The sequence below is a fragment of the Opisthocomus hoazin genome, chromosome 7 (assembly GCF_030867145.1).
Source record: "Opisthocomus hoazin isolate bOpiHoa1 chromosome 7, bOpiHoa1.hap1, whole genome shotgun sequence".
Taxonomy (NCBI): Eukaryota; Metazoa; Chordata; class Aves; order Opisthocomiformes; family Opisthocomidae; genus Opisthocomus; species Opisthocomus hoazin.
The window spans coordinates 10,813,501-10,827,848 of record NC_134420.1 but is presented as its reverse complement, the minus strand read 5'-3'; the positions used below and the strand labels follow the sequence as shown (position 1 = coordinate 10,827,848).

The 14,348-nt window shown below is 38.2% G+C and overlaps 1 protein-coding gene across 4 annotated transcripts in view; it reads right to left on the bottom strand.

Annotated features, from left to right (window-relative positions):
- LOC104331828 (synaptotagmin-9) overlaps positions 1-14,348 on the bottom strand; it is a 72,554-nt gene that overhangs the window by 17,741 nt on the left and 40,465 nt on the right. The window lies entirely within an intron of this gene.

The following is a 14,348-nucleotide window of genomic DNA, read 5'->3' as shown; positions in this document are numbered from 1 at the left end:
AAAGCTTTTAATTAATGTCCACCAGTATCTGTCATGTAAAAACCATTATTTTTTCAGCAGGCTGTAAATGAATTGGATTACACATCAATTTTTTGTGAAATGCTGAGATTGAAAAACCAAAGAAAAACAGAGGTTAACGGCATTGTAGTGCACAGTATTTTGCAACACAAATTAATCTGGGTGGGCCAAACTCGACTTAAAGAAATGTCTTGATGAACTTCATGCAGATGGAAAGAGATGAGAAAATAATCCCTCATGGTTTCCAGGCTACATGCTGGCTCGTTGTAAGAAGAGGAGGCTAAATTACATGTTAAGTGTTCACTATCTGTAGCCAAACATGAGCTTGAAGAAGCAGCAAATCCATTCTAACGCATAAAATTATTTCTACCACAAATTATTTGCCAGTTGCCTCTTGCTTGCATCCTGTCATAATTTGAAAGTAATGTTTAATTCTCTCAATATCGCACCAATAATGAAAATCTCAAATATACCCAAGAAAAATTGCAAAGGAGGAAGCTGGTTTTAATAATAACTTATCAAAATATTTTAATCCAAAATGTCTTGCCTGTTAATTCGTAGTGTGTTAAAATGAAAATGTCAATTTAAACTAAATCTCTATGCACATTAATGGATTGGCCTTTCACTCTATCTTGCATTACAGTGGGGGTGCTCGTGAACTTACAGCTCCACTAAAATATCAGAAGATGCTCTGTCCTCTAACCCCACTCAATTATCTGTTCACGTACAGGGTCTGACAGCAATCAGTGTGTCAGGGCCCCAGGAGCACCAGTGGGCCTTGCTAGCCCTGGCCACCCCAGGGCCCCTCCCACCCCACCCATGGCCCAGGTCCCCATTTCAGCCCAGCCTAGGGCTGTTGGTCCCTGCCCTAGGGACGCCGCAGGGTGCTGGTCTCCAGCTCCCCACAGCCCTGCCCAGCCCAGCCACGGGCCCTGCCGAGCCGGGCCTGCCCATGGGCCCATGGCCTGGCCTGGCTTGGCCTGGCCCCATAGAGCTGGCTGACGCCTGGGGCTGCGCCCCAGCTCCCGACCTGCCCTGCTCCCTGGCTGGGGCAGTGGGGTGGGACCTGGCTGGTGAGGTCCTGCCCAGCAGCACCAGCGTCCCCCACTGCTCCTGGCATCCCAGCCCCAGGGAGCAGCCAGCCCTTGTGCCCTGCTGACACAGTCTTAATTAAGGATAAAGTCTCACAGAGTGGCCATTCTGTATTACAAAAGCTAATATCGACATGCTGCCGAAATGAGATGATATTAAAGCTTTGGGCCCTACTAACAGTTCCTCAGCTTTCCTTAGCACTGAATGTCATTCGCAGTGCAGGCATTTTGTGTTGTGAAAGCAGCCATCTTTTCTATCATGCATTCTGAGCACATCACTCTGAAAAGGAGAGAAACTAAGTATCTGGGTAGTGCTGAAAAAAGATGGAGAGTCACAGTATCAGGAAAAAAAAAAAATGCTCTTTTCAGTTTGTGTAAGCACCTAGAGTGTTCCATGGACTTTTTCACGATACTTACATTAGGTGTTCTGTACTGACTCCCGTGCTCCTTAGGTTTAGCAGAGGTTGTATGCAAAATGGGTAATAAAGAAAAAACATTTTTTGCTCTACAATTCTGTTTTTGAAGAAGTTGATATGAAAAAGAGAACAGTCCAAATAATACAGTGTGCTTGAAATATAGAAAGCTGAAGTCAAACTCTATGTTGCAGTAGCGTATATGTCTTGCCATTCCAGAGCTTTTCTCTGAGATATGTTTAAATGTTTCATTTTTTTTTTTAAATCAGGTATCTCTTGTTGAATTTTGCTATCTGCTGTGTAATTCCATCCCAGGTCTAATTTCAGTAGAGCAGATACGGTGGTCTGCTATACACGTATCTGTGTACGTGTCCTGGGAAGCCCAGGAGGGGTTCATTCTGCGCAGGGCTCTAGTGTAATGAATGCAGAAGCTGGAGAAGCACGCATGCATTGTTTATTGTAAACAAGAGGCAAAGGAGCACTTTGCCCCTAGATTTTGACCACTTGAATATAATGGGCTCCTTTCACAGATAACTACAAGAACTGTTAGTAAACAGTGTATTGCCATTAATCCAAACTGTCTAATACTTTAAAAATTTTTGTGATATACGGAAATCAAATCCAAGTTCAGCCCAATCCCTGGTGTGCCCTTTCTCTCTCTCCTCCTTTCTGATCCTTTTTGGCTTCTCATCCCAATAAAAGCAAGAAAAGAATTATTACCTCTGTTAATAAGGTCTACCTAAGGCAGACTTCAAAAGTAATATTTTCTATGTGCAGCTCCCTTTCTTTGCTCCCTATTTAACAGGTGGGGAAAGAAGCACAGTTTTATGAATCTATTTTGCATATTTTTTTTCTATGAGTTACAAAGAGATTTTCTTCATCATGATTCAGAGTAAAGTTATTTTTTTCTCTCAAATAGATACCTTTTTTTGGATTTTCTCGTTATTTTAAAGCCAAGAATCAAGTATCTTTCTGTTGAAGTTTCTTCATGTGTTTTACTTCTCTAGAGACAATTCTGTCGTGTGGTGTCATGCACACCCTCAGGTCAGGAACCACTGAGAATACTTCATATTTTTTCTGGTAAAAAGTAGCTTGCTTTCTACAGCTCCCTGATGTTTAAATCCTATTAGCTTTGAAACAGACTTAGTTGTTATTAAGTGGTATACCTAAATACAAAGAGTTGGCTTGTGAGCTGTCACCTGTATAAATAACAACACTGGTGCCCTGCAAGACTCAAATGCACTATCCACAGAAAGTATCAATATAAGAGAAATGGTAAAAAGGGAACGTTATGGCTTAAAAACATGTCTGAGAGCATTCCATGTAACCTTCCATTAGACTGAAAGCACAACTAAATTTCACAACAGGCATTTTACTGGTAACACTTCTCTATAAAATCACCCACTTTTAACAATAGTAAAGCAATTTCTATAGAAGTTTCATTCACTTCTTGGTAATTTATTTAAATGGGTCATGCAGAAAAGAAAATCACTGCAAATTTCAAAGCAAAGCAGCTAAGGTAAACAGATTACTTCACTACTAGCAATATTCTGTTAATGGATTGGGTGAAAAGGTGGGCAGTTGCATTGCTTTGCAGTTGTCCTTGCACAGCAACTCCATTTTAATTGCAAGTTAAATGGAAGAATACAATCATGGACGCTAAGGTTAATCCTACAAACCCCAGGTATGAAATATGTTAAAATAGACAAAAACCCAAATCTTCAATAGCACAAAATTGTCTCATTTTATACCGTAGAATCTCTCTAGTTTTCAAATACAAAAGGAATTACAATAACAGAGGGAGAAAGGAAGAATGACAATGACAATAAAATTAAGGATAACAAGACAGCGTCATTCCAGAAGTGTGAAAAAGAGGACTGCTTTCACTCTTTATTTCTCAAACCATGCTACAAAGTAAACTTCACATTTGAATCAGGAGAGAAGTTGGGGTTCATTTTTGGGGTGGGGGGAAACATGGGCAAGAAGGGAGGCTGTTCTGTGTTCTTCCAGAGATGCTACTGACAACTTCGTTAACAGACTGCTACATAAAATTTGCTGACTGTGTAACATGCTAATACACTGTTGGTACCCAACACTCTCAGGGCAAACTGAGATCCCCGAACAGTCATCCCTGTCTGACCTGAACCAACGCCATGGCACCTGTGGTGATCTAGCAACAACGGGTTACTTTTTCCACTTCTTCTAGGCAATGCCAGGAACATTTCAGTGTCTCTCAGTATCTTAGCTATCGACGCTGCCCAAAAGCTCATGCAAATCCAGCTACTCTCTTTTCCTCGGAAACAGTTCTGGACTATCGCCATTAGGACACTTAGGCTATGCAGATGTGGCAAAGGAGAATTTACGCTGTTGCTGTGTATCATTCACCTACCTGGTAATTAAATAGAATATTTTAATCTTGAAGCTGTTGGGCAGTTTACCAACCCAGTACTACATCTACTTTGAAGCTGCACAGAAAAAATAGCTCTAAAATAAAACTGAAGACTGTGAGGAAACTGAAGGAAGGAAGACAGGAATCCATTTTAGAAAATGCAGACTCTGAAATCAAGTGTATCATCCAGGTGTCTACAGTGTGAGCAGGGGAAAACGTGATTGTGTAGAGTGTGGTAACAGTTCTTTTTCTGTAATACTTGTTCTCTACCAGATATGCTTGTGCCTCCCTATTATGTTTAGACATGTACTGCAGGTAATTTTAGGACCACTTTAGTTAGCATGTTTTCTCCCTTAAAGAATACAGAGGGGAGTGTAAGATGTGAGATAAAGACAGCACTAAATATAGGAGTGCTTTAATGCTTTAAGTCCATAAAGTGAGTCAACAGAATTTCCTCCTCTTCGAATACTTTTCTTCTAACTTGTTTTACTTTACATGTGCTACATGTGAAATGTATCTAAGAGAGGAAAAGGATTTTTTCTGGAGCTTGTTTTACTCTCTTACTGACGGCATCGTGCATTTGTGTGGGGCAAGTCTGGCGAGCTGCCCAAACTTTTACCTGGTTATGTTTATATTCAGAACAACTAGTATTATTTTGTACATGCTACCTTACGGGTAGGAAAAAAGTTGCATTTTAGAAAGTCCGTGAGTGACTTAGTAAACAGTATCTTGTAGTCACTTAGGTGCCTTCTCAAATTTTCGGTTTAGTTGCCTATAACTTGAATAATCTGAAATGAAAGAAAAGTTGTGAGTTGACTTGTCCTCAATGGTGAGTTCACTTTAGAACTCTTTGTTACTTCAAGAATGATCAATGATTTTGGGTTCTCAGCTAGACACCTCAAAAAGGCCTCGCTTCAGTTTTTTGGAAGGAAATATGATTTTGAAAGAATTTAGTGTAGTTATCTCTGAGCATCCTGACTCATAACTTTTGGAGCAAGACTGTCTGAAAAGAAAGATAGTATGGGGGTTTTGTGTGCTGCTTTAGCTTGGAAAGGTTTCCTGAAGTAAATGATTTTTGAGAAGAGAGTGGCTGGATGGGGGTGAAAAGAGTGATCATCTACTGCTATATTTACTGATTTGGTTTTCAAAAATACCTACATTTTGGTGAACAAAAGTATGGTTACAGACAGAATGAAAAGCTTTTTATATGTTGTTTTATAATAAAAGCTTCTTGTTGGATGAAGTGTTTCTCATGGCTTTCCCATGAATGCTGACACTCTATATACTGGGTAAAGTGAAGAAGTTGGAAAAGGAGGTAACAAATGAGAAAGACTGCTGAGCTACTGAAAGGAATGTGTCAGGGGTGCTCAGTGCAGAAACATGCAGAATAAAATATTCTGTTTTCATTCTATTACAAATACTGCACCCAGTCAGAAGTTGAAGATGTGGATGTAAAACTCAGGTTATTTCTGATGGAGACATTTCTATCTGCTTTCTCCAGGACCATATTTGATACCTCACTCGTATTTTAGACATCAAATTTTGGGGGAGGGTGAGGAGGAGAAGATTCAAATCTTTACTGAGCAGGTCACTGTCATGTATTTATTTTGCAGAGAGGAATGAAAGGATGACAATTTGCTTGATCTGCTGTTTTAGTGAATTTTCTGATGAACACCTCAGGTGATTTGTTTACATTATACCATGTGTTTTTTTCTACTGTTTACAGGGTACAGTTTCCAAACTCTAGCAAGCGGATATGCATGAAATCTGAGCTTCAGTGGGAACTGTTTCCCTGACTGTACAGTAGAGCCAAGATCTCATCCTGAGTACTACTCATTTCTACCCGCATAAAATGTTGTGGTCCCAATAGAGTGAGGTTTATTGTTAGATTAACATTTACTGTAAGATTCTGTGCTCAGTGGAGTACAGACATTGAAAGGTTTTCATTATTTTAAAGTGACTCCTTTCTTTCTGATGATCATAAATAACTCTCTACAGGGCTCGAAATCAAAGTCTGCTGTTTACTTCCTATCTTTTTTGCACACAATTTTGTTTCCCTTTACTGCACACATATTTATTCTACTGTTGGGGTCGTTCAAAAGAGTTATCATAATGTAGATGAGATGGTTGATTAAACCACAGCTGGCTTTTAAAAATATTTATAAAACCCCAGCATGCTTTTAAAAAGAAAACACGTAAAGAGTTCTATGAATTCTGAAATCAGATATACAAAATACAGTGTGAGAATTGTTCTTTTGCTCTTTGTTAACTTTCATAGTTTTTGGGTAGCAGTTTCTATATGAACAGAAAATATTAGACATTGTATAATATTGCTAAGCTCCTGTTCACGGCTCATCTTAAAACAATTTTACTGCAGGAAATGGAAAAGGAAATACTAGGTCGAAGGAGCAGTGGATTTCAGCCACTTGTACTGTGGCTGTTAGAAACTGGTTGCCTGACAAGCAAGGTTATGTTTTCTGATATTGTGATAAACTGCTATTTTTAAGATGTCAGATTTGGCCCAAGAATCTGAGTGGGGAATTTTATCCCACTAGTTCATATCATCAACCGTGAAAACCTCCAGCTGTCAGTTGTTTTCTGCTTCCCTGCCCATCACAAGAAAGATGCCATCACTAGCTGGAAATCTTCTTCCAGATGGTGTACGTAGCTTTAATTTTGAGTTTGTCTGATTAAAGGAGTAGTACATGATTAAGCACTCACTAAGATAAGCTCTAGCTTGTGACTACTGTTTCTTGAGTAAATAGAGTAAGGTGTTTAATCAAGCAACGAAGTGCCAGAAACATGCAGATATACAAATCTCCAATGTCGCAATACCATGGACATTGCTAATGCAGTCTCCTCATTAGAGCCTGTCACTTCATCAAAGTACATGGTGTGAAATACTCATTCCCAATTCTATGTTAGAGAGCCACAGGAAGGCTCAGACACTCCAAACAACTGTATGCTTCATTTACCCATGTGAATACTTCCAGTGACGTCAGTGGGACTAACTACAGAAGTTATTGTATCCATAACTCTAGAATTTGAGTGTGCATTGCAAACTGCCCTTCAGCATTTGTGAGGGCCAGTGCAGAGCTTTGCATGCGTTTTTCGTTTAATTGTACCCAGGCAAGCACACAGTGTTGTTGCAGTGGCCTTTTGGACTTTTTCAGGAAACGCTATACTTTATATGTTGTTCCTGATACACATATATATTTCTGAATGTTTAGAGAAATGTATATGTGCATGAGGAGAAATTAAATAAAATAGTGAGTTAAAATGAAGATGTCTGCAGTAAAAAGCTAGTATACTTGGGACTAATAAATCTTGATAAAAAAGCTTTTAGTCAGGTTATAGGTCCCTCCATTTTGCTGTTGTTTCTTTAGCTCCCCTCTCAGAAAAATAGCTCAATTGCCATGAAGAAATGATGCCTTTCTGTCCCTTTGCCCTCGGATAGTTTGGCTACCAAGTAATCTATTTTTTACAAAGTGAAATAATGGAAGAGCATAGCTACGTATCCTTCTGCAATAATCCGAGCAAGGTTCTCTACAGAGCCTTGGAAGTGGCCCTCATGCTCTGAAGGGCTGTGGACTGAAGAGAGAAAAGTTGTCATGTACACATCTGAGCCCTCCCAGGGCTGTATAATATCTGGTATTACAATTGTTGAACAAATAACCACATCTTAGCAAAATGTATTGTGTGCCTTTTAAAGTTTCTATGCTGATTTACGTCAGTTCAATTGTTTCATCTTTTATTTCTTTCAAACCACATAATTAGATGCTAAAAGTCTCCTAGACTTTTAGGAGAAAAGCTAGAAAAGCTATAGGTACATATATAGGACATCTTGTTCCCTCAATGTGTCCTCCTCCACCAGTCAGCTCAAATGTCAGCTGCAACTTCTAATGTTTCCCCCCAACAAAGACAGTCGGGAGGTCTGAAAAGAGCCCTTGTGTGATTATTTAGCAAATGGTAGAGCCTTTTCTTAATTTCAGCAAGCTCTGTAATTCAGCCTGTAAGCATAAAAAACATGCGTCCGAAGCACTAGTTATGGCCCTGTAATTCCTTCCTTCTGTACAGACAATGTTTTATCCTCTGTAACAGGACTCTGGAAAAATCTTGGAATCCTGAATGGTTAAAGTGTGAGACAGGTTACATCCTCTGACAAGAGTCTGAAAGAAGACAGACAAATCTTTTGGTGAGAAGAGCCTGTGTATAGTGGCACTTTCTTTTCTACTTATTTCTCTGGGACACAGATGTACTAGAAAAGATGAAGTCTAGACTGTACCCCAGCAAGCACACCTTCTGGGTTGTGTTAGGATGTCAGCCAGTCAGGTATGGTGGGCAGGCAGTGCTTCCCAAGTAGCTAGGCTACTCCCTGCACAAATATCCAGTATATCTTGGTAAGAGTTTGCGCACAGTTAAGAGTTAATCGCTAAGTAAATAATACACAATAACAGGAAAGTCCACTAGCTGCTTAAATATAAGACCACGGGAAAACAACATGAGAACTGGGTAAACAGACTATACATGGAGGAAAACTGTAAAACTCTGAAACACGCTGTTAGGTGGAAAAAAGATGGCTGATGGCTGTGATATCTTGTGGGGATTAAAGACTAAAAATGGCTTGAGGCTTTTCACATAAGCACAGTATGTTCAGAAGGAAGAATACTTTCAAGTTTGGATCCAAATATTGAAATTATCCTACTTAAAGAGTAGGATTTTTCAGAAATTTTGATGAATCCATAAGCTATTGAAATGCTTTCTGTGACCTTTGCTACAAAAAAAGACAAAGTAAGCATTCCCAAAACTGTTCCATAATTAAATGCATGTTTGAAGTGATTCTTTTCCCTGCCTGGCTAAATAAATGTTTAAATTGGAAGTTATATAACTCTGCAGAAAAAAGGCTATGGCACAGTCTATTCTCGAATTATGTGCAAAATGGTTACAGCCAAGACCACCTTAATACAGCTATTTCAGCCTTAACGCTGTGCGAGTGCTCTTTGCTCATCTTGAAGAATTGCTGCCTATGAATTGTAAAATACTGGAGCAATTTTTTTGTGTATTTGCAGCTCCCACTAAAAATTTTGGATGGTATAATTGAAGGACAGGCTTGGCTGACCAGGATCACATTTTGGCTTTGCTTTATGTGCAGTGCGTATGTTATTGTGAACTGTTTCACTGAAGGCTATCTCTAAGAGTCTTGTTTAGAGAGAGAAAAAAAGAATTGGCAGAGGAGGGTGAGAAGAGAGGGGAAGGGGGATGTGTAAAACAGGGATAGTTACAGACTATTCCAGTAATTTAGAAAAAAAACATGAATTCAGGATTGGGTCTAACCTATTTTAGCATGCAGCTGATGTGTGGAGAAAAATATTCTTCATACGCTATTACTGTCCAGGGCTGGTGCTCCGGGGAAACAAGCATGATACAAAGACAGAAGCGGGTGCTCAAGAATATGCAGCATCGCTGGGTGGAGGAAGAATCAGTGAGGAAACCTTGATTTTAGTTTCATAAGGAATTTTGAGTTATTTCCATTTTGAAGCACAATAACCCTCACTTGAAGCATTTTGCTTTGATAAAAAACAGGGTGGTATTTTCCTATTTCAACTTTCAAAATATTTTAAAATATTGCAATAGAAGGGCTTTCCAAATGAGAAATCAAAATATCTTATTTGGAAATTTCAGTCTTCTCAAAATACTGACTTTTTTCTTTCTTTTAAATTCTTTAACTGAAACGGTCCCATTTCTGCTACGTCCTCTTTTTTTTTGGTCTGCTTTAGTTTTCGTGCTGTTTCTTTTGTTTGTTTGTTTGTACGTGGTTTTTGCTCAGAAATATCCAGGCTGAAAAAGCTCATTTGGAAACTCTGATGGCTGTACTCCTGGGTTCTGTGAACTTCAAGTATTACATACACATATACACAGTTCTTTGAATTATCTTTGTCTTAAACTGGCCCCAAAACCCCAATAAATGTTAACAGAGGCTTCAGTGATATTACAAGATTCATCCTGTTTCTGACCGTGCCTGTGGAGCTACAAGGCTAGTAGGTAATCACTTGCACTGAACAGTCACCGTTATTTTTAGAGCCAAGCCTGGAGTGCTTGTACCACTGCCTTGGGACCAGCGTTGCCGCATCTCAAACCGCTGCTCTTCAAAGCATTTGACTTCTTACTTCAGACCGTTCCCAAGTTTTATTGAAAATTATTCTCACAGTTACTCAGTTGCTCCAAACAGAAGTAGGCATCTACTGTCTTTAAGTTTTCAAATCATGTGTCAGTATTCTACCTCTACCCTATATAATTGTATACAACGTATCTGTCCTGTTTAGCCACGCTGAGTGCTGCCTCATAATCATTTAAACGTATGTAATTTCTGACAAATCTTCTCCTACAACATAATAAGCAAAATCATTAGATTAAAAAAGAAACACAAAAAGACAAAAGGAAACCGTAGTTTTGAAAATGAACACATTTCAACATGTAGTTATTATAAAATGTACAAACCGTACGAAAAACACTGGCTGCAGCTGTTTTCCAATGTATGATGACTACTATACATGCTGTGATGATGCTAACTAATTTCTTTTTCATCCCTACTGTGGTGATCCTTATAAATATGAAGGATTAAAGCTCTCTGAATTTTCAGCATCTTCTGGCTACGAAATGATTCATTACACATGGGCTTTTTTTTTGTACTTTTGATTAAGTAAGAACAGTCAGAAAAAATAATGAAACAAAGCATGACTTTTGTGACTTAGGAGAACATGAATAACCACTGATCTGCCTCTTGAAAGCAGTTATGCTTTCTGTATTTTTTTGAGTACTTCTGGGTCTGGTGTGGTGGTTTTTTTTTAAATAGATCTAAAATTTAAATGAAGTGAACCTTACCTTTTGTGTTTACTGCTTTCATTTGTCTAGCTATGAAATAATTGTTGTTGCTCCTTAAGCTTTTGGCATGCTTTAATGTGGGCAAGATATACGGGTATGCAAATGTTGGTCTTCTAGAGAGACTTGCATTTGCATATCAATTAAATGGGTACATATCCACATAAAAAACTGATCGCCTCCCTGATGCCAAAGCCTACCTGTTTTAAACAAACACTGGGTTAATATCACATATGTCTTCTATATTACAAGGAAAACAAACAAACAAACAAACAAACAAACAACTAGTCTTTCACATTCACTGCTACAGTTCTAAAAAGTAGATATGGCACTTAACACTGATGGTCTGGATCTGAATTCATATGTAGAGCTAGAGATTTGGTATGCTTCTGTTCCTTCTCAAACTGTTGACTCAAAAATTCTTGTTAACCATTGTAAACATGTTAAATACTTTTCTGAGATCTTGCTCAATGCCATCATTTTTCTAAACCCAGCAACTTGCCAAAACAGGAATTTTAGAAATAGTGGCTAAAATATCTTGACAAGCTAAACATTTTTTAAAATCAGCGTAGGTGGACTGAGTTGACTTACTGCCAGCTACTGTATCTGTACACTGTCGAAGAAGATCAGCAGTGCTACACAGAGTGGATTAAGGCTGGTACCAGGAATATGCAGATTCTGGACTCAAGTCACACTTCTATTAAGTAGTGTCATGTCTTGAGCAAGTCACATCCTTTTTGTCTGAGTCTGTTCCACTGTCCATGAATTAGGGACAATATTTACCTACTTATTTCAAAGAAGGAAGTTTATTTTCCTCAAGTTTTGAGGGTGCAAGCCCTAAGGATTATGATCTGCATCTACGCATGTGCATTTGACATGTTAAACGGCTCACAAACTCTTAGCAGGAGTGGTCCTGAGCAATGCGACCTTTGAGGAAGTGTTTTTTCAGTTTGAGGATAGAATAGTTTTGGACTGCAAAAAATCTGGTAGGTTTGGTCAAGTTTCAAAATTTTAGACTTCTATTATTAATTACATAAACAACTGACTGAAGTAATTTAATCTCTTTTTGTCTCTCTTCCACACATACTGTGGTTGGCATTAACATGTCTGAAACAGGGAACTTGAAACTTCCTTCTGGTGATGCTATGATTCCAGCTGCATCTCAGTTATACAACATAAATGCCTAAAAATACAAATTCTCAAATCTTTATCTCGGGCAAACCTGCGAACAGCAGCAGTGAACAATTAGCATTTCTAGAATGCAGAATTTAAAATGCTTATAACCATCCTACTTCGTAAATCTCTTTGTCAAAATACTAGCATGTATACCAACATGCAACTTCAATTATTTTTTTTTAAATACAGTTTTGTTTACTGCTTCCTTGCAAACGCAATTCAGCATCATCTGACACACTGTTGTATTCTTGACCACTACATCACATACCCTAAAACATCTTGAACATTCTTAAAAACAAATGCAATCAATTTCTTGGCTTTGCAACTTCTAGCATATGCTGGCTCTTTCTGGAGGCCAGAGTTAACAACTTGATACACAGCTCATGTTTCCTTATAGTTTTGAACTCTCTGTAACTATCTTTTGCATTTTCAGTGAACCGTACACATTCTTTGAAGTCTTTGACATGTTACTTCTCAAATTCTATATGTATTATAGAATTTTCTTCCTGTAATCTATTCTCTCTTTCTTTCAGAAATGTTTTTCTTCCATATTTTCAGTTTCGTGCTCTGATATATTGTTTTTTAACTTTGGCAGCTGGATGCTACCCTGTTCAACGTTTAGCTAGAAACAAGATCAGAAGTACTTCATATTCATATTCAAAACAGAGTAACTTTTTGAATCCTTTCTAGTACTCCGATTGTTTGCAGATAAAGAATAAACCATGGTTTGAATCTGACCAACTGCTTTCACCTTTATCAGTTTCAATTTACTTCACACCTTCACAGGAGGTGAATACAGCAAAGAACCTCAAAGGAACCACAAGATAATGATAAATGGTAGCAGTCAATATGGTAGCTAGAATTTTTAGAATAGTAGATGCATAATCACTACAAATCTTGTTGCAAATAACCTTTGAGAATAGAAAGTTATGTAAAGATTCACAAAGACAGGTTAGTCTGCGATGTTCAGTCTCGGGGTGAGATGAGAGAAAGGTGCCAATGGGTTGTTATGAATAAGATTTTCTTTTTTAAATTGTGCATATGAGCTTAGACATTCGGAAAAAGAACAGTTTTCATTGTACCATGCCTAGATCTCAAGTATAACTATATTTAACAACAGAAAAGATATAGTCAAAAGCTATATATACTGTAAGACCAAAGTCACAAATTTGCCTCCTAAAATGAGTAGTCATTTTGGAAAATGCTCGCCCAGCAAAGAATGGAAATTGTTCTTTCTTAGTCCTATTATGACTCTGCTCTAAGTGAAGGCCACTTTTAAATACTCCTCTTGTCTAGAAAGCTGACCTGCTTAGCAAGTGCCAAAGGCCGAGCATTGTGAGAATCCAAACAGCCAGGATGAACCAGAGCTAGATGTCCAGTTCACAGAAATCCTTCACTGTGCCCTACAGCTGCCTGGGGATGTTTAACAAGCAGTTCTTGAGAAAAGATTTTAATTTCTGGGTGCACAGCAAGTTATGCAAGTGGATACTTAGCATCTTCTGAAAAAGAAGGTTCTCCTTTATCTGAAATGGACTGTCTGACAGCTTCCTGTCCTTTGCAGTTGTTTATTTTGTGACAAAGTCATGTATTTTTGCCTTATCACATTAGAGTTTGAAGATGGCAACCGAGGAAATACTAACAACTCTTTTCTCTTCAAAACATGCCATAAGTCTATGAACATTACAAAAACAAACATAAAAAACCCACCCCAAACTCTGCACCTACTTTAGAGACTACTAAACAAAACATTCCAACTACTGAAACCCAGCCTGAAAATAAAGAGTATCTTTTCTTCTTAATGAGCCAGAAACCAGTGTAATCTGTCTGGCAGACGTATAAAAACCTTATCTAGGTCATTTCATGTTCATCTAAAGTTGGTCCAGTTAATTATTTCTTCCATTAAACAGCCCACTGCTGCTTTTTTCTGGTTGGAAAAAGTGTCAGTGTTACAGGAAAGAGATTTTATGCTCAGAGGACCTGGGATTAGAAGAACAATCATTCTGATATTGAAGATTTGTGTTTGGAGGCAGATTGCTTTTGAATGTGTAGAAAATTTTTATACTGACATGCGTCTGTGTTATGAAATAATTTCAAACTCTGGGATGGTAGCAGATGTTATAGTCCAAAAAATCAAAACTGTTGGTTTTGGATAAAAAAATCTTCTGTATTATTAGAAAACAGAAGAAAGCACATGGCATAATAGATCAATTTAATGGCATTGTTTGCAGTAAAGCTGACATTTTAGGCATAATCTGCAGTGCTCACTTGAAGTAAGCCATTTTGCTGGGCAGAGAAGGATTTGATAACATTCTTTTACATTACTGTGTCAAATTGGTTTAGAACATAGTAAAAAGAAGAATGCAAAATAAAGGCCTTTAGGAT